Here is a 23,253-nt window from a genome sequence, read left to right as displayed (position 1 = left end):
GGGGGCCACTCTTCGTTGCATTGCATGGGCTTCTCATTGTGGTGGCTTCTCTTGTTGCAGAGCACAGGCTCTAGGCATGCAGGCTTCAGTAGTTGCAGTGCGTGGGCTCAGTAGTTGTGGCTCGTGGGTTCTAGAACACAAGCTCAGTAGCTGTGGCGCACGGGCTTAGTTGCTCCCCAGCATGTTGGACCTTCCCACACCAGGGCTTGAACCCGTGTCCCCTGCATTGGCAGGTGGGTTCTTAACCACTGCACCACTGGGGAAGTCCCAGTGCTGCCTTTTTCATCCCTAACATTGGATAGGTACCTTCTCTCTTTTCCTCTTGACATACTCAATAGAGGTATATCAAGAACATTAGTCTTTTCAAAGGACCAACTTTGGGTTTTGTTGATCCTCTTCACTGTTTCATTTGTTTCATTAATTTCTTTTTATATTTATCATTAATTTACTTTGACTTTCTTTGCTATTAATGTGTTTCTCTTTTTCTAACTTCTTGACAAAGATACTTGATTCAGTACCTTGTACTATCATAGTATAAAGATATTTTCTTCTTTACCTACCTACATACAAAAATTTTGATATTTTTATTATCATTTAGTTCAAAAATATTTCTAATGTCCTTTGTGACTTCTTCTTTGATCCATGGGCTATTTTCAAATATATTTCTAAATTTCTAACAATATGCAGAATTTATCATTATGTCTTTAAATCAATATCAGTATTGATTTCAAGTTTAATTGTATTATAGAAAAAGAACATACACTGTGTGATCTCAATTCTTTGAAATTTGTTGAGACTTGGTTTTAAGACCCAGCATAAGGTCAATTAGAATAAACTGTTCCATGTATACTTGAAAAGAAATATGTGTAGCCTTAATTTGTTGGGTGGAGTAGTTTTAAATGTTCATGAGGTTGTTTGCTGATCATGCTATCCAAATATCTATATCCTTACCCTTTTTTTTTTGCCTACCAAATATTGAGATCAATGTGTCAAAATCTTCCAAGGCAAGTGTGGATTTGCCTATTTCTCTTCATAGTTCTGTCAGTCTTTATACATTTTATGAGTATGTTATTAAGTGCAATTAACATTTTAAATTGTAGTATCTTAAAGTTGAATCAAATATTTTATCATCCTGAAAATTTCCATCTTTAGTAATGCTTTGTGTCTTGAAGTCTATTTTGTCTAATATTAATATAACTATGCAAGGGCTTGTGGGATTTGGGGGTTTTCTGGTTCTGTTTTGTTTTTTTGTTGTTGTTGTTAGTGTTTAGAGAAAAAAATCCTTTTACTTCTAAACTTTCTGTGTTTTAATATTTTTCTCTGTGCCAAGGTTTGAATATTGTTTAATGACCTGGCTTTTGCTGTGTCCAATCTACTGTTAAGCCCATGCATTGAGATCCAAATTTCAGATACTGAAATTTTTAGTTCAAAATGTCCAGTCTAGACTTTCTATCTAGATCTATGGGGAGACATTTGAGACCATCAAAACATCCTGCTCCTCATCAAACTTTTCCCTTTGATTTACTGTCCATGGATGATTTGTGTCTGATCCAATCTTTACTCTGATGGTTATAAAATGGTGATTTTCCACCTCCACAACTCCCTTGCATTTACTAGTTAGTGTTCCATTGTAAGAAATATCTGCAACATACTGAATGAGCCCTCTCTTCTCACCTATCTATCTATCTATCTATCACATGAACTTATAATTCCTATTTAATATATGGGTTATAATCCATTAAAGTCCTAATTTGTTTTGATGCTCAAATAGTCCTACCGTGGATGCCCTCCCTTTTAAAGTAGTTTCTATATCTTTTTTGACATGCTCTCATTCTTTTTTTAAAAAATACTTTCTTATTTTCTGACACAAAAAGATGTCACAGGTTTATCTTGTACCCTCCCTGATGCTGCCCTGGAATTAGCTATTTCTCCAAAGATACTTGGTTTCCTCTTAGTGAGGAATGGTATATTTATTTTTGCATTAAAAAAATTTTATTTTATATTGGAGTATAGTTGAGTAACAATGTTATGTTCGTTTCAGGTGTACAGCAAAGTGATTCAATTATACCTATACATGTATCTATTCTTTTTCAAGTTCTTTTCCCATTTAGGTTGTTACATAATGTTGATCAGAGTTCCCTGTGCTATACAGTAGGTCCCTGTTGGTTACCTATTTTAATTTGTCAATTTGATTACTATGGGTTATAGGGTTGTCCATATATTCATGAGATTGGGGAAGACAGATGCACTCCCAAATTTTAAATAGTTTAGATGCTTAGTAGAACATAGTCTCAGAGCCCTACAAAGTGGTTACTAGACAAAGAACCTTGCTGGTGAGAAGTTCAGACAGTCCTGAAGGGGGTGGGGTCTCCCAGTAGCCATATTGAAGGTCTGAGGAAAGAGCGGGTAGGCCTGTGGGCTGGAGATGGCTGAAAATCTGCACCCTGCAAAGTTCACCCACTCCTTCTCAGGACTCTGATGGTAACGGACTTCTCAAATCCTGGAAGCCATCCCTGTCCCCTTGGAAATACACACTGGGTGAGAGGATGGAAGGACACTTCATTAGGTACCTCTGAAGACTGAAGAATCTCTGAGGAAGGGACAGTGATGAGGCCAGACAGGGAAGGAGAGCATAGACCATGCTTACAGGGGGCAGGAAAAATGAAGGAAATATAATCGAATATAATCGAATATAATCGAATTATTGGCTCAGGTTGTCACACTCCAAAAATAGTGAATGGGTTTAGGGTGATGGGGGATGGGGAGATAGAGCAAGGACAAAAATCAGTAAGATCAGTGAAACAGAATGGAAAGCCAAAAACAGATCCAAATATCTCTGAGAATTTAGTTCACAGTAGAGGTAGTTTCTCAGATGACTAGGGAAACCACGATTATTCAGTAAACTATTTGATCCAAAACATTAACCATTGTGAATCCGCTAGGTGGTGTTTCAGGAGGCTCCGAGGAGCTCCAGCTCTTTATGTCTCAGTGCAGAAAGAATTCAGCAAGAGCCGAAGTGATAGATAAGAAGTGATCTACTAGAATAGGACACTTGTGAGGCTTACAAGTGGGTGGGCAAGAGGGTGCTGTGCCCTGAGAACTTAGTGGGCTACAGTTTTATTATCAAAGGAAAAGTGGGGAGGGGGAGAAGACCACCTTCTTCCTCACTCTTGAGTAGATGTCAAGCTTCCATCATCAGCTCCTCCTCCATGTCAGGTGGGGGAGTTTTCTTGTCCCTACATGGTCAAGCTGGGACTGTCGTGGCACAGTGGAAATGAGCAAAAATGTGGTAACGTATACTAAAAATGGTAAATTATCTCAGGTGTCAGTATAATGTCACCTTTTTCTTATATTTTTGTTTTTAGTGTGCACAGAGGAGCATGTCGTAGGAATCATTAACTTACTGACCTCACTGGGCAGGATGTGGGTCTCATTCCACCATTGTTTTACTGTTTGGGGGCATGTCTTATGCTTCTGTTGCATGGTTTTGTTGCTAAGCAAGCCTGCTTGTTTTTGTTTTTTTTTTGGTTTTTTTAAATTAATTTATTTTATTTTTGGCTGCATTGGGTCTTTGTTGCCGCACACGGGCTTTCTCTAGTTGCAGTAAGCAGGGGCTACTCTTCATTGTGGTGTGCAGGTTAGTTAAGCAAACCTGCTTTCTTGAGTAATTATTAACTTACAGGGGTCTCCCATACTTTCTTCTTTACTTACAATCCCCTAGTGGGATTAACTATTTAATTACCTACTTTGTCCCTTTACTCTGTCCCTATCAATTGGGTCAAAATAGAGTCAGGTCTCCATAAAGAAAATACCTTATAGAAAATAACTATCCAATAAATTACCATATAGAAAAATACTATATAGAAAATAAGTATCAGATAAGTTAAAGATTTGAATTTGAATATTTTTTTATAAAAAAATAACATATTCAGGAAAAGGGGACACTATATGAGCAGATTTATAAAACTTTAGTTTCCAAAACCTACATATGTGAACAAAAAGAAGATTAATGAGCAACAACCACGGGGGAATCTGGCTCCAAATCAGCATAGTTCTCCAGAGCAATGAATCCATATAAGACTTTAAGTCTCAGTAACTAATGCAATCACAGTTATAAAACATAAAGTGAGCATTGTAATTCTTGGAATTAAAACCACATTAAGACAGGAATAAAGACACAGAACTACTAGAGAATGGACTTGAGGATATGGGGAGGGGGAAGGGTAAGCTGTGACAAAGTGAAAGAGCGGCATGGACATATATACACTACCAAACGTAAGGTAGATAGCTAGTGGGAAGCAGCCGCATAGCACAGGGAGATCAGCTCGGTGCTTTGTGACCACCTGGAGGGGTGGGATAGGGAGGGTGGGAGGGAGACGCAAAAGGGAGGGGATATGCGAACATATGTATATGTGTAACTGATAAAAAACAAAAAAACAAAAAAAACCACATTAGGAAAAAATATATATTATAAATTAGAACAAAAATCAGACTATACCAACAAAATCTTGGCAGTAGGGAGATGTGAAGAAAGAGTATGCATTAATTTTCTCAGCTTTCACTGTAGGTGAGGGTGTCTGTAGATATTGCTTTATCTATGAAATTGAGAATCTGAGGCTGAAATTATGTTCAACTGTGTTCTTTAAGTACACAGCCAGACTTACTAAGTAGTAGAGCTGAAAACCTGCTCTATTTCTTCCAAATTAGCAAAGCAGAAAATAAAAAACAGACAACAATAGCAAATGATAGAAAACTCAGAAATAGCAAGATAGAATTTAAAAAGCAGAAAATAGATGACAGACATAAAAATAAAAACATCTGATAAGACAATAAGTGTTAAAGCAAGACATTAACCTAATACATAAAAAGAATTCTCAGACTGAGTCAAATAATCTAAATCTAGCTTCTATATAAAACAACACATCTTGTCCTAGACATCTTTAATTTGCTCTCCAGATCCACTCTCTGCCATTCTCCACTGCTTTGTGAGTCAAGAGGCCAACCGACACCAATGTATCACTGCGATGGCTGCCCTCTGGCTTCCAGCTAGGTTTGGTCATAGGAGGCACCAACAGGAGCTCTGAAGGAGGGAAGAGTGTGAAGTCAGGGCACTTATTTCGTTGCTTCCTTCATGTAGAGTCACTATGCTGGCTGCCTCCTGCCACCAAAGGCCACAACTCCCATCAGACAGGTCCTCTCCTCAGGTTCTAATAACTGACACAGGGGTGATAATGGTGCCCCATTGCTAAGTACAAGGGTACTGCACTGTTCCTAGTGGTTTCTCCACATGTGCACACCTCTACAAATTGTTCCTTTGTTAAATTCTCATCAAATTATCCAGTTTGAGCACGGCATCTGTTTTCTACCAGGACCCCCAACTGATACACACTCAAACAAAGTTACTCATAAAGCTGAAAGTAAACAAATGGAGGGAAGAATACTAGGCAAATTTAAAATAAAAGAAGTCAGGCTTTGTTGCCCTCAGAAAATACTGAATTCAAAGAAAGAGCATTACATGGGATTTAAAAGGTCACACTAAAATGATAAGGGGTAAGATCCACATTAACATAAAATTGTCTTAAAGGTACATGTGGTAAATTATTTAGAATTAAAATATATGAAGCCAAAAATTGCTGGAAATGCAAAGAGAAAGAGGCCAACTGGACATTTTAACACATCTTAGTCTTTAAAGCTCCAGTTAAACATTATTGGGAAAACTGGTGAAATATGAAGAAAATCTGTAGTTTAGGTAATAATAAATTTATAATAAATTTGTACTAAAGTGAATTTCTTAGCTTTTACAAGTGTATGACAGTTATGTTGACTAACATTAGGGAAAGCTAAGTGAAGAGGTCATGTAAACTACCTGTACTATATTTGCAAACTTTTCTGTAAATCTAAAATTATTTCAAAATAGAAAGTTTAGAAGAATATCAAGTTAATAAAAGGTTAAGATACAGAAAGTCTGAAGGACATAATTAACAGTTTCAACTTAAGAACAGAAACTACTCTTTATTCTCACATGGCCATGTCATGCGAAAATTCTCTATATATGAGACAAAAAAAAACCCTCAAAAATTTCAAAAAGTAAAAACATTGAACCATATTATTATCCATAATTCAAAATTAAAGTAGAAACAAAACAAAATCTCTATTTTTAAATTTTAAAACTTTCTCCAATACCCTAAACAATTCCTAAGTTTAAGAAGAGATCAAGGGAATTTCCTGGCAGTCCAGTGTTTAGGACTTGGCACTTTCACTGCCGGGGGCCCAGGTTCAATCCCTGGTCAGGGAACTGAGATCCAGCAAGCTGCACAGCATGGACAAAAAAAAAAAAAAAGAGAGAGAAGAAGAGGAAGAAGAAATCAAAACACAATTGCAGAAAGTACTAGTTATTGCTGGTTGCATTTCCTGTAATCATTTTCCTCCCTTCCTTATTTTGAACTTTAACCTGTGCTTGTTCATATATCCCCTCTTCTCTAGGACATCATCTGTTTCAGGTGAGGTGGATTCCAGTCGCATTTCCAGGACATGAATCTTGATTGGTTTAAATCAAATCAGTGGTCTCGCTCCCACTGCCAGTGATTAGTTTAGGAAGGAACACATAAAATAATCCTAGCAAATGAACTTTGAAGAACAGTCTGATGAGTGACTTCTGTGAAAGTCTTACTTCATTGCTAAAAAGAAAGTCTCTTTTCTGCATCTGGAAACTTTCATGGGCATGTGATACCAAAATCTGCATCTTACCACCATGAAAGGAACTAGCCTAAAGACAAGCCCTATATACTGATGATGGCAGGACAGAACAGTCAAGAATGTACATGGGTCCTTGAAGTTATCATTAAACTTCTGAATAAACGAACCCTGAAATATTCCTGCTTCAAACTCCTTGTTATGGTAAATCATAACTCCTCAAGGCATTTGAATCAGGGTTTTCTGTTAGCTGCTGCTGAAAAAAACCTTAATGAGTATATAAAAATCCCTGGGAAATAATGAAAATGAAAACATTACATACTAAAATCTATAGGATGCAGCCAAAACATCATTCAGATGAAAAATCATTTCTTTTTATCGTTTTCATTTCCAATCTACACACTCTGCCTCAAACCGATTAAGCATTCAAATCAAGAAGTTAGAAAAAAGAAAGGTAAGATAATATCAAGGAAGGTGAGAGAAAATAATTAATTAAAAAAGAAATCTAGTGTTTTCTCTATTGCTAACCAAATGTTGCACCTAGGCCTACAACTTCCTTTAAACTAGAGCATTTCCTCCTTCTCAGCTTCCCTGTTATCCCTTGACCTCAGCTGCCACTGAGGGTAAATGGTAAGCCAAGCTCTTGTCCCAGCCTTTCTGGGAAGATGAGCATCTACCAGGCCCCTGCTACACCTTGCTCATCAAACCATTCTGTTCATCCCCAGATAATCAGAAGCTGACTATACTTTTAAGGTTCCTGATGTATGAGAAAGAAAGATTCCAACTCAAATATTGCAGGAAAAGAGCATTAAAATGTACAAAATCTTTAGAATCCAATAAGAATCCTTACCAGTCCAGAAAAAACATATCCCCCTCGTCTCTCTAATAATGCTGCCTATTAGCTCCTCATGAGGAACCAGCGGATATTTTCATTAGAACACTTTCTAGGTCACTTATAATTGTCTGCATATATTTATGTTGAGGTCAAGGTAGAATACATTCTAGAGCATGAGTTCAGAAATTCTCCAGAGTTCTTTTTGTCAATCTCTTTAGATCTTACATTGAAATGACATCCAGTTAAAGACATATGTCTTGATATGGGGGACCTAATCTGACTATAACAAACGATGTCCTGATCTCAGAATGGGCAAAAACAAATAAGCAGCTCCCCTACATTGTCATAATTATCATCGTCATTGTCATCATCATCATCATCATCACAAAGACAACAATAATAATAATAGCAGATAACCTTTACTGAGCATTTGCCATATGGCAGAATCTATGCTAAGCACTCTATATGCATTATTTCCTTTAATCTGAACAGTAGAGGAAATAAAAAGTGGGATTCAAACCCAGGCCTGTTTGACTCCAAAACCTACATATATAGCCACAACACTAAACTAACCACACCTGGCTCTTCTTTTTTCCATCGGATCATGCTAAATATTCTACTTTCACAATGGTTTCCACATTTCATCCTCACACCAACCCAGTGAAGCTAGAGTGATCATTGCCATCTTACAGATGAGGCTCGAAAAAGTGAATAATAGTCTCAGATCATGCACTGAGTAAGTGGTAGAGCCAGAGTCTGAGCTTCCTCCTTCTCCTCCAAAGCCCAGACTTTTCCATACAGCCTCTCCTTATGCTAACCATTGCTCTCCTGACTATCAGGGGCACAAAGGAGACTAGAAATTGCCCCTGGGTTCAACATGGAACTTTTCTCTCTATTTCACTTTTTCTCACCCCTGGAAAACAAAACAATTCTGTGCCCTTCAGGATTCATTACTACCTTCATTATCTTCAGGTGTGTATTGTTTTTTTGTTTTTTTTCAGTCTCGAAGATTTTTTCCTCTCCATTTTCTTATCAAGGGTTGTACACAACCTATAATTATGCCACTCAAGGTGACAGCCACTTTAGCAGTTCTCCACATATTAGCACACAATTTAGGGAATTATCAGAGGGCCCCAAGGAAAGCATAAATTTCAGCCAAAGCAACTGTTTGGATAGGGGAGCTTCCCAGAAATGAGATTCAGTTCTTTTCCGGAAGCTCTTCAGTCCGTTTTGAAAGGCGACCAGAGCAAAGTGGTAAGTACCTCCTTTCTGTCAAATATTGGAAAGCAGACTCTTATCCCAGTCTCTTTCCTCAACTGAAACAGTACTAAATTATAAAGAAATCAGCCCTGTGCCTTATAACAGAGAGAGATGCTTAACATGTAAAGTGTTACTCAAAGAAAGTTAAACCCTCAGCACAATAATAGACATCTCTAAAATGCATGCTATCAGCAACTCTTACAAATACTTTTTGAAATCCCCTAAGGTAAGAGTAGGACCACTAAGTTCCCTGCACTTCCCCTGAGTATCATGAGATCTTCCCTAAGTATCAAAACACCAGCTCCTCCCTTGCTGACCATAGGGTAATTCTCACAGGTGATCTTAGATTATACCTGGGTGTAAAAGTAAACCTGTGAATTTCAGGGGCTAAAGAATTGGGATGTGGTGTTCATTCAGCTTCTGGTTGGTAAGCACTTCCCTCCTTTCTTCTGTAGGAAACAGAAAAGTCTCATTTTAAATTCCAGGACTATGGTCTAACTTTGCATAATCAATTAAGCCCACATGAAAATCTTGGAAAAACTCTGTGGTGGTTCTGCTTCTGGCAATAGCAGACTAGGTTGTTCTGGCCCACATCTTTCTCTAAAAACAATTACACAATCAAAACAAAATATCTCGAAAATCTGTTTGAACAGGTAGGAAACTATTGCTTAAAAATTTAGGACATGGTAAGAATAAAGTAGAGAAACAAGAGAGTTTAGCCTAGCATTTGGGCTTTCCCTAGAAGCAAAGGACAAATCCAAAAGCAAGAGCAGTGATTGAGAGGCTGAGAAACTGAGCAAAGTTTTCAGAAACCATAAAGATGGAGTGACAAAAAATTGGAGCTCATGATCTTCCAAGAGGGAAGAAGTTTTTAGTTCCACAATTTCCATTTAATTCTTTTTGATAGCTTCTAGTTCTCTGCCAATTTTTTCCCATCTCGATATTTACTCTTTAAGATTTTTAATATAATTATTTTAAAATCTAACATCAGGATCTTTAGTGAATATGTCTTTTTGTCTGTTTTTTTCTCTTGTATTTTTCATAAATCTTATCTTCTTGCATGCCTATTTTTTTACTGTGTGCTGCACAATGTGTATAATAAATTGTAGAAATCATTTGTGGCTCTGGTATTTTACTCCAGAGAGAATTTACTTCTGCTTTTGGAAGGTCACCTTAATTACAATCAGATATTAGATGATTCAAAGTTGACCTTCAGACCTTGTGGGGCCTCATCTATTTTTGTCTGACACTTTCTTCCAAAGAGGGAAGGATCCTGGTAAACCCCAGAGGGTGTTGGTTGGCAACCTAAATATAAGATTACAGAATGGATGAAAGTAAAAGCATGAAAGAAGATATACCATGAAAACACTAATCAAAAACTGGGATAGCTATACTTAAATAGACATTAAGACAAAAAGCATTACAAAAATCATATTTTGCAAAAAGCCTTAATCAACTAAAAAGCCCCACTAGTCATTTTATTGGCTTCCTTCTCTTACTAATTAGATCTCAGGTTGTTTTTTTTCTTTCTCACATTCCATAGGAATTTTGATTGTTATTTCAAAAACCAGTTTTCTGCCATCAATTTCTGCCACTTCTGATGGATATCTATCTCATTAAACACTTTTAATAGCTCTTGGTTAAAAAAAATCAAATATCTATTTACTAGAGATAAACAGAGATTTCATAATAATAAAAGAGTCTATCCAATAGGAAGCTATTAGAATTCTATATGTATATGCATCAAGCAACGTAGCCACCACATGTATTAAGTAAAGTAGGTCCAGCTTATCTATGATCACAGAGGGGGTTAATGGACTATATCTGTTTAACTTGCCTTGTACCACCAGCGCCTAATAAAATGCCTGGCACATGTTAGGTGTACAGTAAATGATTTAAAAATCCAGTATTACAAACCAGAATGCCCAATATTTCTACTTGTACGTATCCCTGTTGAAATTCCAATAAACATATTACTAGTGCTTAAAACATACACAAACACACACACACAATTTGATGAAAAGACCACTCTTTCCCCCACTGAATTTTTGGCACCCTTGTCAAAAATCTATTGACCATAAATGTCAGAATTTATTTCTGGACTCTCGATTCTATTCCATTGAGCCCTATGTTTATCCTTATCCCAATACCACACTGTCTGTAGCTTTATGGTAAATTTTGAAATCAAGAAACCTGAGTCCTCTAACTTTGTTCTTTTTCAAGATTGTTTTGCCTATCATGACCCCTTGAATTTCCAAATGATTTTAGGATCAGCTTGCCAGCTTCCTCAAGGAAGACAGCTGGGGTTATAAGATTGTGTTGAATCTATAAACCAGTTTTGGAATATTGCCATCTTAACAATATTAAGTTTTCTGATCCATAAACATGGGATGTCCTTCCATTTATTTGGATCTTCTTTAGTTTTAACAATGTTTTGTAGTTTTCACAGTATCAATTTTTCACTTTAAAAAAAAACTTATTCCTAAACTATTTTATGTTATTGTAACTGAAATTATTTTTCTTAATGTCCTTTTTTGGACTGATCAATGTAAGTGTATAGAAATACAATGGATTGTTGTTTATTAATCTTGTATCCTGAAATCTTGCTGAACTTGTTTATTAGTTCTAACCATTTTTAGTTGGTCCCTTAGGATTTTCTATATACAGGATCATGTCACCTGTGAATACATATAGTCTTACTTCTTCCTTTCTAATCTGAATGACTTTTACTTCTTTTTCTTACCTAATTGCCCTGGCTAGACACTCCAGTACAATGTTGAACAGAAGCTCTTAATGGTGATCTTTGTCTCATTTCTGATCTTAGAGGGGAAAGCATTCAGGGTTTCAACATTAAGGTAAGATGTTAGCTGTGGAGTTTCATAGCTGCACTTTATGAAGTTGAGGAAGTTCCTTTCTTTTTTTTCAATTTAATATTATTTTTAATAGTGGATATTGCTATTATGACATTGTCTGAATAAAGGTGTCTAGCATAGCATTTTGTACATCAAAGGTGCTCCACTAATTATTTGTGCTCAGATGATTCTCAGTCTCCTTGGGTTTATGAATAAAATGATGCCTATGTTCTGTGTATGTGGGTTTCATACTTGTGGGTCTTTTCTCCCATCTTGGTTCTTTCCAAGATTAGGACAACTCCGAGTAAGTTCCTTTCTATTCCTAATTTGTTGAGTGTGTTATCATGAAGGAGGGTTGGATTTCATCAAATGCTTTTTCTGCATCTATTGAATTGATCATGTGGCTTTGTCCTTTATTCTGTTGATATGGTATATTAATTGATTTTTTTTTTTTTTTTTTTTTTGCGGTATGCGGGCCTCTCACTGTTGTGGCCTCTCCCATTGTGGAGCACAGGCTCCAGACGCACAGGCTCAGCGGCCATGGCTCACGGGCCCAGCCACTCCACGGCATGTGGGATCGTCCCGGACCGGGGCACGAACCAGTGTCCCCTGCATCGGCAGGTGGACTCTCAACCACTGCGCCACCAGGGAAGCCCTTAATTGATTTTTAAATGTTAAAATGTGTGTTGTTTTAGGTCACTAATTTTGTGATAATTTGTTATTCAGCATAGAAAACTAACACAGCTAATAACACACATAATAATAATTATTATGATAGTTAACATTTATTGAATGCTATTACATGTCAAGAACTGTTTAAGTGCTCCCCATTAGTAACTCACTTATTCTCAGAAGAACATTAGAAGAGACCACTATTATTATCTCCATTTTACAGATGGGGGACAGGAGGCTCAGAAAAGTTAAGTACCCTACCCATTGCCAGGTAACTATTCATACATAGCAGAAATGAAATTTGAACCTAGAAAGTTTGGCTCAGAATTTAGGTTTCTAAGTAACAAGGACTTCTCTTCAAATCATCCAACCAATGGCTTAAGTAAGCACCAAAGAACCAGCTCTTCCCACTAACTGCAGCCCTGGTTGAGTGCTAAGGAGACTGACCTATCCCAGCACCATCCCCCAGAGACAAAGACGCTGGCATCTGAGCAGTTATCCACAGAGTTACTCAAAAAGTGAGGTTAAAATTCTCTAGAAGTGTAACAAGATGTAAAAAATCTATTTGTTGAAAGAGCTCTTAGAAAAAGCCCTTCAGAGAGCAACTTAGGATGGAAGGCAGGGCCTCCCAGGGGCATCTCCAGTAATACGTAGAGGTGGTAGCAAACCTGCTTTCTAAGGAGGGTGGGCCTGTAACTTCAGGGTCTTGTTTTGCTAAGTATGTTAAAAAAAAAAATCTGGGCCAGAGCTGAATTGCTTGAGACAACAGAGGAGAAAGTGCACCTGGCCCAGCACCTTCCGGCTTTGCTCTTCCTCAAGGCTACACTCAGCTTCTTCTCTAATTAAATATTGAACAAATATTTAAAGAATATTTTGTTGGAGAGGCATCAAGTTATCAGCCTGCCTAGGGTGTCCACGTGTCTCAGTCCAGCCCTGCCTCCCCCCATTAGGACATGGCAAAGCCAAGGGCTCTCTACCCAATCTTGGTAATTAGCAAGAGTTAAGCTTTGCTCTGTGTCCACAAACAGTATTGATTGTGGTGTTTCTGCTTAGCTGATCGGAAAATTGCAACACTTTGGCTTCAGTGTTTTCAGCAGCTTATAGCTGAGCATTCATTAATTATGCAAAACAGGCTTCAAGGGACCGATTCTATTGAGTTAATTAATATCGAGTGTTCCTAGCCAATTAGCAGCCTTCTCTCTTATTGTGGGGAGGTTGCTGTGGGACATGCCAGGCAGAGCTGGCTCCCCTCACACTTCTGCTCTGTCCTACTCCATCTCCCTTCCATGATAGTAGTCAGGAGCACCCTCGATCATGGAGGCTGCAGGCATGGACTTTCTCTCCAGCCCTGGGCCTACCTTGATCCTGGACCATTTCAACGTCCATTTAGATCTTGCATCTTAAAGTGTGGTCTGTGGACCACCAGAACCAGCATCACTGAAGATGCTTATTGAAAGGTAGAATCCCACCCTAGACTTCATGAATCAGAATCTGTATTTTAACAAAATCCTTTAGTGACCCACATGCATATTATAATTTGAGAATCACTGATGTAGAAAATGCATCCAAGATGCTCACCCTTTTTATTTTTTATATTTTTTAAACAACTTTATTGGAGTATAACTGCTTTACATTGTTGTGTTAGTTTCTGCTGTATAACAAAGTGAATCGGCTATATGTATACATACATCCCCATATCCCCTCCCTCTTACTTCTCCCTCCCACCTTCCATATCCTACCCTTCTAGGTGGTCACAAAGCACCAAGCTGGTCTCCTTGTGCTATGCCGCTGTTTCCCACTAGCTATCTGTTTTACATTTGGTAGTGTATATATGTCCATGCCTCTCTCTCACTTCGTCCCAGCCTACCCTTCCCCCTCCCCGTGTCCTTAAGTTCATCCTCTACATCTGTGTCTGTCCTGGCCCTAGGTTCTTCAGAACCATTTTTTTTTTTCAGATCCCATATATATGTGTTAGCCTACAGTATTTGTTTTTCTCTTTCTGACTTGCTTCACTCTGTATGACAGACTCTAGGTCTATCCACCTCATTACAAATAACTCAATTTCGTTTCTTTTTATGGCTGAGTAGTATTCCATTGTATATACATGCCACATCTTCTTTATCCATTCATCTGTCGATGGACACTTAGGTTGCTTCCATGTCCTGGCTATTGTAAATAGTGCTGCAATGAATATTGTGGTACATGATTCTTTTTGAATCATGGTTTTCTCGGGGTATATGCCCTGAGAAAATGCTCCCGAGTAGGGGGGATTGCTGGGTCATATGGTAGTTCAATTTTTAGTTTTTTAAGGAACCTCCATACTGTTCTCCATAGTGGCTGCATCCATTTCCATTCCCACCAACAGTGAAAGAGGGTTTTATTTTCTCCACACCCTCTCCAGCATTTATTGTTTCTAGATTTTTTGATGATGGCCATTCTGACTGGTGTGAGGTGAAAATTGTAGTTTTGATTTGCATTTCTCTAATGATTAGTGATGTTGAGCATCCTTTCATGTGTTTCTTGGCAATCTGTATATCTTCTTTGGAGAAATCTCTATTTAGGCATTCTGCCCATTTTTGGATTGGGTTGTTTGTCTGTTTGATACTGAGCTGCATGAGCTGCTTATATATTTTGGAGATTAATCCTTTGTCAGTTGCTTCATTTGCAAATATTTTCTCCCATTCTGAGGGTTGTCTTTTTGCCTTGCTTATGGTTTCCTTTGCTGTACAAAAGCTTTGAAGTTTCATTAGGTCCCATTTGTTTATTTTTGTTTTTATTTCCATTTCTCTAGGAGGTGGGTCAAAAGGGATCTTGCTGTGATTTATGTCATAGTGTTCTGCCTATGTTTCCTCTAAGAGTTTGATAGTTTCTCGCCTTACATTTAGGTCTTTAATCCATTTTGAGCTTATTTTTGTGTATGGTGTTAGGGAGTGTTCTAATTTCATTCTTTAACATGTAGCTGTCCAGCTTTCCCAGCACCACTTATTGAAGAGGCTGTCTTTTCTCCATTGTACACTCTTGCCTACTTTATCAAAGATAAGGTGACCATATGTGCATGGGTTTATCTGTGGGCTTTCTATCCTGTTCCATTGATCTATATTTCTCTTTCTGTGCATGCACCATACTGTCTTGATTATTGTAGCTTTGTAGTATAGTCTGAATTCAGGGAGCCTGATTCCTGCAACTCCATTTTTCTTTCTCAAGATTGCTTTGGCTATTTGGGGTCTTTTGTGTTTCCACACAAATTGTGAAATTTTTTGTTCTAGTTCTGTGAAAAATGACATTGATCATTTGATAGGGATTGCATTGACTCTGTGGATTGCTTTGGGTAATATAGTCATTTTCACAATGTTGATCCTTCCAATCCAAGAACATGGTACATCTCTCCATCTGTTTGTATCATCTTTAATTTCTTTCATCAGTGTCTTATAATTTTCTGCATACAGGTCTTTTGTCTCCTTAGGTAGGTTTATTCCTAGGTGTTTTTGTTGTTGTTGTTGGCAGTGGTAAATGGGAGTGTTTCCTTAATTTCTATTTCAGATTTTTCATCATTAGTGTATAGGAATGCCAGAGATTTCTATGCATTAATCTTTTACCCTGCTAATTTACCAAATTCATTGATTAGCTCTAGTAGTTTTCTGGTAGCACCTTTAGGATTCCATATGTATAGTATCATGTCATCTGCAAACAGTGACAGCTTTACTTCTTTTCCGATTTGGATTCCTTTTATTTCCTTTTCTTCTCTGATTGCTGTGGCTAAAACTTCCAAAACTATGTTGAATAATAGTGGTGAGAGTGGACAACCTTATGTTGTTCCTGATCTTAGAGGAAATGGTTTCAGTTTTTCACCACTGAGAATGATGTTGGCTGTTTGTTTGTCATATATGGCCTTTATTATGTTCAGGTAAGTTCCCTCTATGCCTACTTTCTGGAGGGTTTTTATCATAAATGGCTGTTGAATTTTGTCAAAAGCTTCTGCATCTATTGAGATGATCATATGGTTTTTCTCCTTCAATTTGTTAATATGGTTTATCACATTGATTGAATTGCGTATATTGAAGAATCCTTACATTCCTGGGATAAACCCCACTTCATCATGGTGTATGATCCTTTTAATGTGCTGTTGGATTCTGTTTGTTAGTATTTTGTTGAGGTTTTTGCATCTACGTTAATCAGTGATATTGGTCTGCAGTTTTCTTTCTTTGTGACATCTTTGTCTGGTTCTATTATCAAGGTGATGGTGGCCTCGTAGAATGAGTTTGGGAGTGCTCCTCCCTTTGCTATATTTTGGAAGAGTTTGAGAAGAATAGGTGTTAGCTCTTCTCTAAATGTTTGATAGAATTTGCCTGTGAAGCCATCTGGTCCTGGGCTTTTGTTTGTTGGAAGATTTTTAATCACAGTTTCAACTTCAGTGCTTGGGATTGGTCTGTTCATATTTTCTGTTTCTTCCTGGTTCAGTCTTGGAAAGTTGTGCTTTCCTAAGAATTTGTCCATTTTTTCCAGGTTGTCCATTTTATTGGCATAGAGTTGCTTGTAGTAATCTCTCATGATCCTTTGTATTTCTGCAGTGTCCGTTGTTACTTCTCCTTTTTCATTTCTAATTCTATTGATTTGAGTCTTCTCCCTTTTTTTCCTGATGAGTCTGGCTAATGTTTTATCAATTCTGTTTATCTTCTCAAAGAACCAGCTTTTAGTTTTATTGATCCTTGCTATCATTTCCTTCATTTCTTTTTAATTTATTTCTGATCTGATCTTTATGATTTCTTTCCTTCTGCTAACTTTGGGGTTTTTCTGTTCTTCTTTCTCTAATTGTTTTAGGTGTAAGGTTAGGTTGTTTATTTGAGATGTTTGTTGTTTCTTGAGGTAGGATTTTATTGCTATAAACTTCCCTCTTAGAACTGCTTTTGCTGCATCCCATAGCTTTTAGGTCGTCGTGTTCATTGTCATTTGTTTCTAGGTATTTTTTTATTTCCTCTTTGATTTCTTTAGTGATCTCTTGGGTATTCAGTAATGGGTTGTTTAGCCTCCATGTGTTTGTATTTTTTACAGTTATTTTTTCCTGTAATTGATATCTAGTCTCATAGCGTTGTGGTCGGAAAAGATACTTGATATGATTTCAGTTTTCTTAAATTTACCAAGGCTAGATTTGTGACCCAAGATATGGTCTATCCTGGAGAATGTTCCATGAGCACTTGAGAAGAAATTGTATTCTGTTTTTTTTGGATGGAATGTCCTCTAAATATCAATTAAGTCCATCCTGTTTAATGTGTCATTTAAAGCTTGTGTTTCCTTATTTATTTTCATTTTTGTTGATCCATCTAATGGTGAAAGTGGGGTGTTAACGTCCCCTACTATTGTTGTATTACTGTCGATTTCCCCTTTTATGGCTGTTAGTATTTGCCTTATGTATTGAGGTTCTCCTATGTTGGGTGCGTAAATATTTACAATTGTTATATCTTCTTCTTGGATCGATCCCTTGATCATTATGTAGTGTCCTTCTTTGTCTCTTGTAATAGTCTTTATATTAAAGTCTGTTCTGTCTGCTATGAGAATTACTACTCTAGCTTTCTTTTGATTTCCATTTGCATGGAATATCTTTTTCCACCCCCTCACTTTTGGTCTGTATGTTTCCCTAGGGCTGAAGTGGGTCTCTTGTAGACAGCATATATATGGGTCTTATTTTTGTATCCATTCAGCCAGTCTATGTCTTTTGGTTGGAGCACTTAATCCATTTACATATAAGGTAGCTATCGATATGCATGTTCCTATTACCATTTTCTTAATTGTTTTGGGTTTGTTATTGTAGGTCTTTTCCTTCTCTTGTGTTTCCTGCCTAGAGAACTTCCTTTAGCATTTGTTGTAAAGCTGGTTTGGTGGTGCTGAATTCTCTTAGCTTTTGCTTGTCTCTAAAGGTTTTAATTTCTCTGCCGAATTTGAATGAGATCCTTGCTGGGTAGAGTAACCTTGGCTGTAGATTGTTCCCTTTCATCACTTTAAGTATGTCCTGCCACTCCCTTCTGGCTTGCAGAGTTTCTGCTGAAAGATCAGCTGTTAACCTTATGGGGATTCCCTTTTATGTTATTTGTTGTTTTTCCCTTGCTGCTTTTAATATTTTTTCTTTGTATTTAATTTTCGATAGTTTGACTAATATGTGTCTTGGCATGTTTCTCCTTGGATTTATCCTGTATGGGACTCTCTGTACTTCCTGGACTTGATTGACTATTTCCATTCCCATATTAGGGAAGTTTTCAACTATAATCTCTTCAAATATTTTCTCAGTCCCTTTTTTTTTCTCTTCTTCTTCTGGGACCCCTATAATTCGAATGTTGGTGCGTTTAATGTTGTCCCAGAGGTCTCTGAGACTGTCCTCAATTCTTTTCATTCCTTTTCCTTTATTCTGCTTTGTGGTAGCTATTTCCACTATTTTATCTTCCAGATCACTTATTCATTCTTCTGCGTCAGCTATCCTGCTATTGATTCCTTTTAGAGAATTTTTAATTTGATTTATTGTGTTGTTCATCACTGTTTGTTTGCTCTTTAGTTCTTCTAGTTTCTTATTAAACATTTCTTGTATTTTCTCCATTCTGTTTCCAAGATTTTGGATAATCTTTACCATCATTACTCTGAATTCTTTTTCAGGTAGACTGCCTATTTCCTCTTCATTTTTTTGGTCTGGTGGGTTTTTACCTTGCTCCTTCATCTGCTGTGTATTTCTCTGTCTTGTCATTTTGCTTAACTTACTATGTTTGGAGTCTCCTTTTCACAGGCTGCAGGTTTGTAGTTCCCATTGTTTTTGGTGTCTGTCCCCAGTGGGTAAGGTTGTTTCAGAGGGTTGTGTACGTTTCCTGGTAAAGGGGACTGGTGCCTATTCTCTGGTGGATGAGGCTGGATCTTGTCTTTCTGGTTGGCAGGGCTGCATCCGATGGTGTGTTTTGGGGTGTGATTTTAGGCAACCTCTCTGCTAATGCGTGGGGTTGTGTTCCTGTCTTGCTAGTTGTTTGGCATGGGGGTGTACAGCACTGGAGCTTGTTGGTCATTGAGTGAAGCTGGGTGTTAGTGTTGAGATGGAGATCTCTGGGAAAGCTGTTGCCGATTGATGTCACGTAGGGCCAGGAGTTCTCTGGTGGTCCAATGTCCTGAACTCGGCTCTCTCACCTCAGAAGCTCAGGGCTGACACCAGGCTGGAGCACTAAGACCCTGTCAGCCACATGGCGTTTGGGAAGTGTGAGGTCTTCTGCCAGCATTCAGTAGGTGTTCCATAGGAGTTGTTACACATGTAGATGTATTTTTTATGTATTTGTGGGGAGGAAGGTGATCTCCACGTCTTTCTGTCATCTTGAAGGTCCTCCTTCCTCACCCTTTTTAATACAAAAGATTCCTGCTCATTTACTTTAGCCACCATAAGCATCCATTAGCACATCTAGAAGCTTGCCCTTCTTCCACCTCTGAAATCTTACCAACCTGTCCTGCTCTCTGACCATTTTTGAAGTCCAACATGCAAATTTTTGATTCTCTTACTCCCAGCACATGTCTAAGGGAGACCTCCAATCCATTGGCCATGTTACAACCTCCCAATCTGTCTGTCCCCTTGTAGCTCCTTTTCTTTCTTCACGATGAACACCACTTTAATTGTTCTCTCTTCATGATGCTCAATTCTCCTTTCCCATATAGATCCTATTACAAATGCTAAGGCTTCTGTGCTACTGAGAGATTTTCTATATGTCCCTAGCAGCTTTCTCCAGTCCTATTCCAAACTATTACCCCCTTTTCAAGCTCCTCATCTCAGCAGGCGACCTCTCCTCTTATCCCAAAGAGAAATCCAAGTCATCCAGACAACTCCGTATCTTGTCACCTTCAAACTTACTTTATCTGCATGTGTCTCTTTCTCCTTCCCCTACTTCCTCAGTGAGAGAGGTGTCTCTCCTCCTAAAGCTAGACTTTCAACCTGCACTCTGCAGACCTTTCTGAGGTACAGAAGGTCGCTTCAGGAGATTGGTGCCGTCAACCACTATTTCCTATAACTTCAACCCTTTCCTCTCCACTGCTTCCTTCCCCACAGATTATAAATGTGCACAAGTCTCTCCTTTCTTTGAAAGGGGGGCCACTTATAGCCCATACCCTTCCTCAGGTAACCTTCTTTCTTTAGCCCTCACTTAACAGTCAAGCTTTCTCAATTCCCATTCACTCCTCAGCTTTAAACAATTCCCTTGAGACCACTAGTGACTGACTATCAGATCCACCTTGCCTTAACTTATCTGGCCTCTCTGTGACACTAGCATTGCTTCCATGTCCTCCTTATTAAAGCTTTCTCTTCCAATTTGATTGAGTGGCACCACTCCCTCCTCCTGACCCTTTGACCACTCAATCGTCACTTTACTGACTCTGATTTCTCCTCTTTCCCTAAAATATCTATGTTCACCACATTCTTTCCTTAGCCTTCAGTTTTACACACTTCTCTCGTAAGTTACCTTGTTCAAACCTCAGTTTCAACTGCCAGTATGAAGATAAACCCAAATCTGTCTCCAGCCCAGAGCTCTCTGCAGAGCTTTAGAATTCTATATTCAGGTCTTACTGAAGGACATCTCTCTACAGATGACCCACAGACACCAAAAACTCATGTCCCACATGCATCTCTCCCATTCCACTTCGAAGCCATTCCAATCTCAGAGAAAGAGACCACCTTCTATCCTGAGACCAAGACAGAAATTCAGGAGTCAATTCTATCCATTTTCTCTATCTTTCCCTCTCCCCTTACCTATGGCCCCCTCCTCATCCTTCTCCCCATCTAGTCTCCCAATCTCTTAGATCTGTCAACTTCTGTCCCCATTGCTATCGTCTTAATTCAGACCCTTGTCTTTTCTCCTTTAATCATTAAATATCTATATGAGTCTCTCCGTCTCCTATCAACCCCTTCTCAATCGATCCTATCTTCCACATTATTGCCTTTCAAAAATGTAAATCTGATGATGACTCCAAGCCCTACTCTTCAACATTCTTCAATGGATCCCCAAAGTCTTCAGAATAAAGTTCAAACTCTGCCTTCGTAGCTCCTAACTACATTTCTTGTTCCTCACCCCCGCCACTCCCTGTGCCCTCCAACCACAGCCCCTGCACTCACTGAGAGTTTATCATGTCGTACTGATCTATTGGAAATCCCTCAAATGTAGCACATAATTTCCTGTCCCCAATAATTACAAATTTTGTTCCTTCTACCTCAAATGTCTCTCATACCTTTCTTCTTCTGGTTAACTGCTACTCATCCTATAAAACTCACCTCTAGTTTTGTCTCCTCTGGAAGATTTTTGACCATCCTTCCAGCCATATGACGTCCTTTCCATGTGCTATTAACAATAATATTGTAAATAACTGTGAGTACTTTTCCATGCATCTATTCTAAGTACCTTGCCTGCTTAACCTCATTTATTCCTCATAATAACCGTTTGAATTATTATTTTATTATTATTATTATCCTTATATTACAATGAGGAAACTGAGGTTCCGAAAGGATAAGTAACTTGACTGAGGTCACATTGCAAATGCACGTTTCAAACCAAGGTCTATGTGACTCCAAATCCTAACCATCATATTATATACCACCATGCCCCAGGGCATACTGTGCCTACTTTTACCAAAACCTTTATCACGGGGTCCCTTAGCCTCCAGTCATATGTTTGTCTCTATCTGCCCCTCTTAGTAATGGCAATAAGATATTTGAAGTCAGAGACAAGGCCTTTCTTATTTGAGTACTCCCCCAGTGCAGAACACAGGGTATTAGACCGGTGCAATGAACATGAGGGTATTCGTCAGCTTGGGCTGCCATACCAAATTGCTATAGACTGGGTTGCTTAAATAACAGAAATTTATTTTCACAGACTGCAAACTCCAAGATCAAGGTTCTGGCAAGGTTCAGTTTTTGGTGAGAGTTCTCCCCTTGGCTTGCAGATGACTACCTTTTCACTGTGTCCTTACATGATAGAGAGAGAGATCTCTGGTATCTTTTTTATAAGGGCACTAATTATATCAGATCAGGGCTCCACCTTTATGACCGCCTTTAACCTTAATTACCTCCTTAAAGGACCTATCTCCAATACAATCAACATGGGATTTTAAGGTTTCGACATATGAATTGGGGGAGGACACAATTTAGCCCATAGCAATGAGCTACACCCCTCCACTGTTTCAGCAACTGTATGGCATCAATCCTGCCAATAGTGGAGACTGCATGGCTTAGATCTTTGGAGCTATTGGAAGTACCTGGGATGGTCCCAGGAAAACATCACAGAGAATAGTGAAGGATGCATAGACTATATATAGGTTGAAAGGATGCAAAGAGCATTTCTGATTGGAGGAAGAAGAAGCAGGGATAAGGTGGAACAGTGCAATCGAAGTCACAGATGGATGTTGACCTGAGCCCCTGATCCTCTATCAAAATGCCTAATTAGAGGGGAATTAAACTAGAAAACACATGGAATACCCTGCAAATTCCTCCCCTGACTCAAACACCACTGTGGCATTGGGAGCATATTAATAGAGCAAATTTAATGAAAATTTACTATGTAAATGCACTGTGCTAAGTACTGTGCATACACTATCTGATTTAATCCTCACTCTAAATCCAAGGAGGAGGATAAATGTTGTGTGTGTGCTTTGGATTGGGATGATGCTTGTAGTCTTTGCATTTATTTCCCTGTTGTCCTTCCTCAGTAGACTCTTTAAAACCAAAAACGGAGTTTATATCTACTTCTGAGCCAAGAATTAAAAGGGAAAAAGCTTCCCCCAACCCCACTTCTGAATCCAAAACTAAAATGAAGGTGTTAGTAAGAATCAGAGCAAGGAACCCTCCCAATAACTGTGATAATAGCTAGAATTTATCATACCCTTTTCTGTGATTTAAGAGGTTTACATATATTTAATCTTCACTACAACCCACAAGGTAGATGC

Source organism: Mesoplodon mirus, assembly GCF_964341445.2.
Source record: "Mesoplodon mirus genome assembly, chromosome: 7".
NCBI classification, from domain to species: Eukaryota; Metazoa; Chordata; class Mammalia; order Artiodactyla; family Ziphiidae; genus Mesoplodon; species Mesoplodon mirus.
This window is presented reverse-complemented; position numbering follows the sequence as displayed.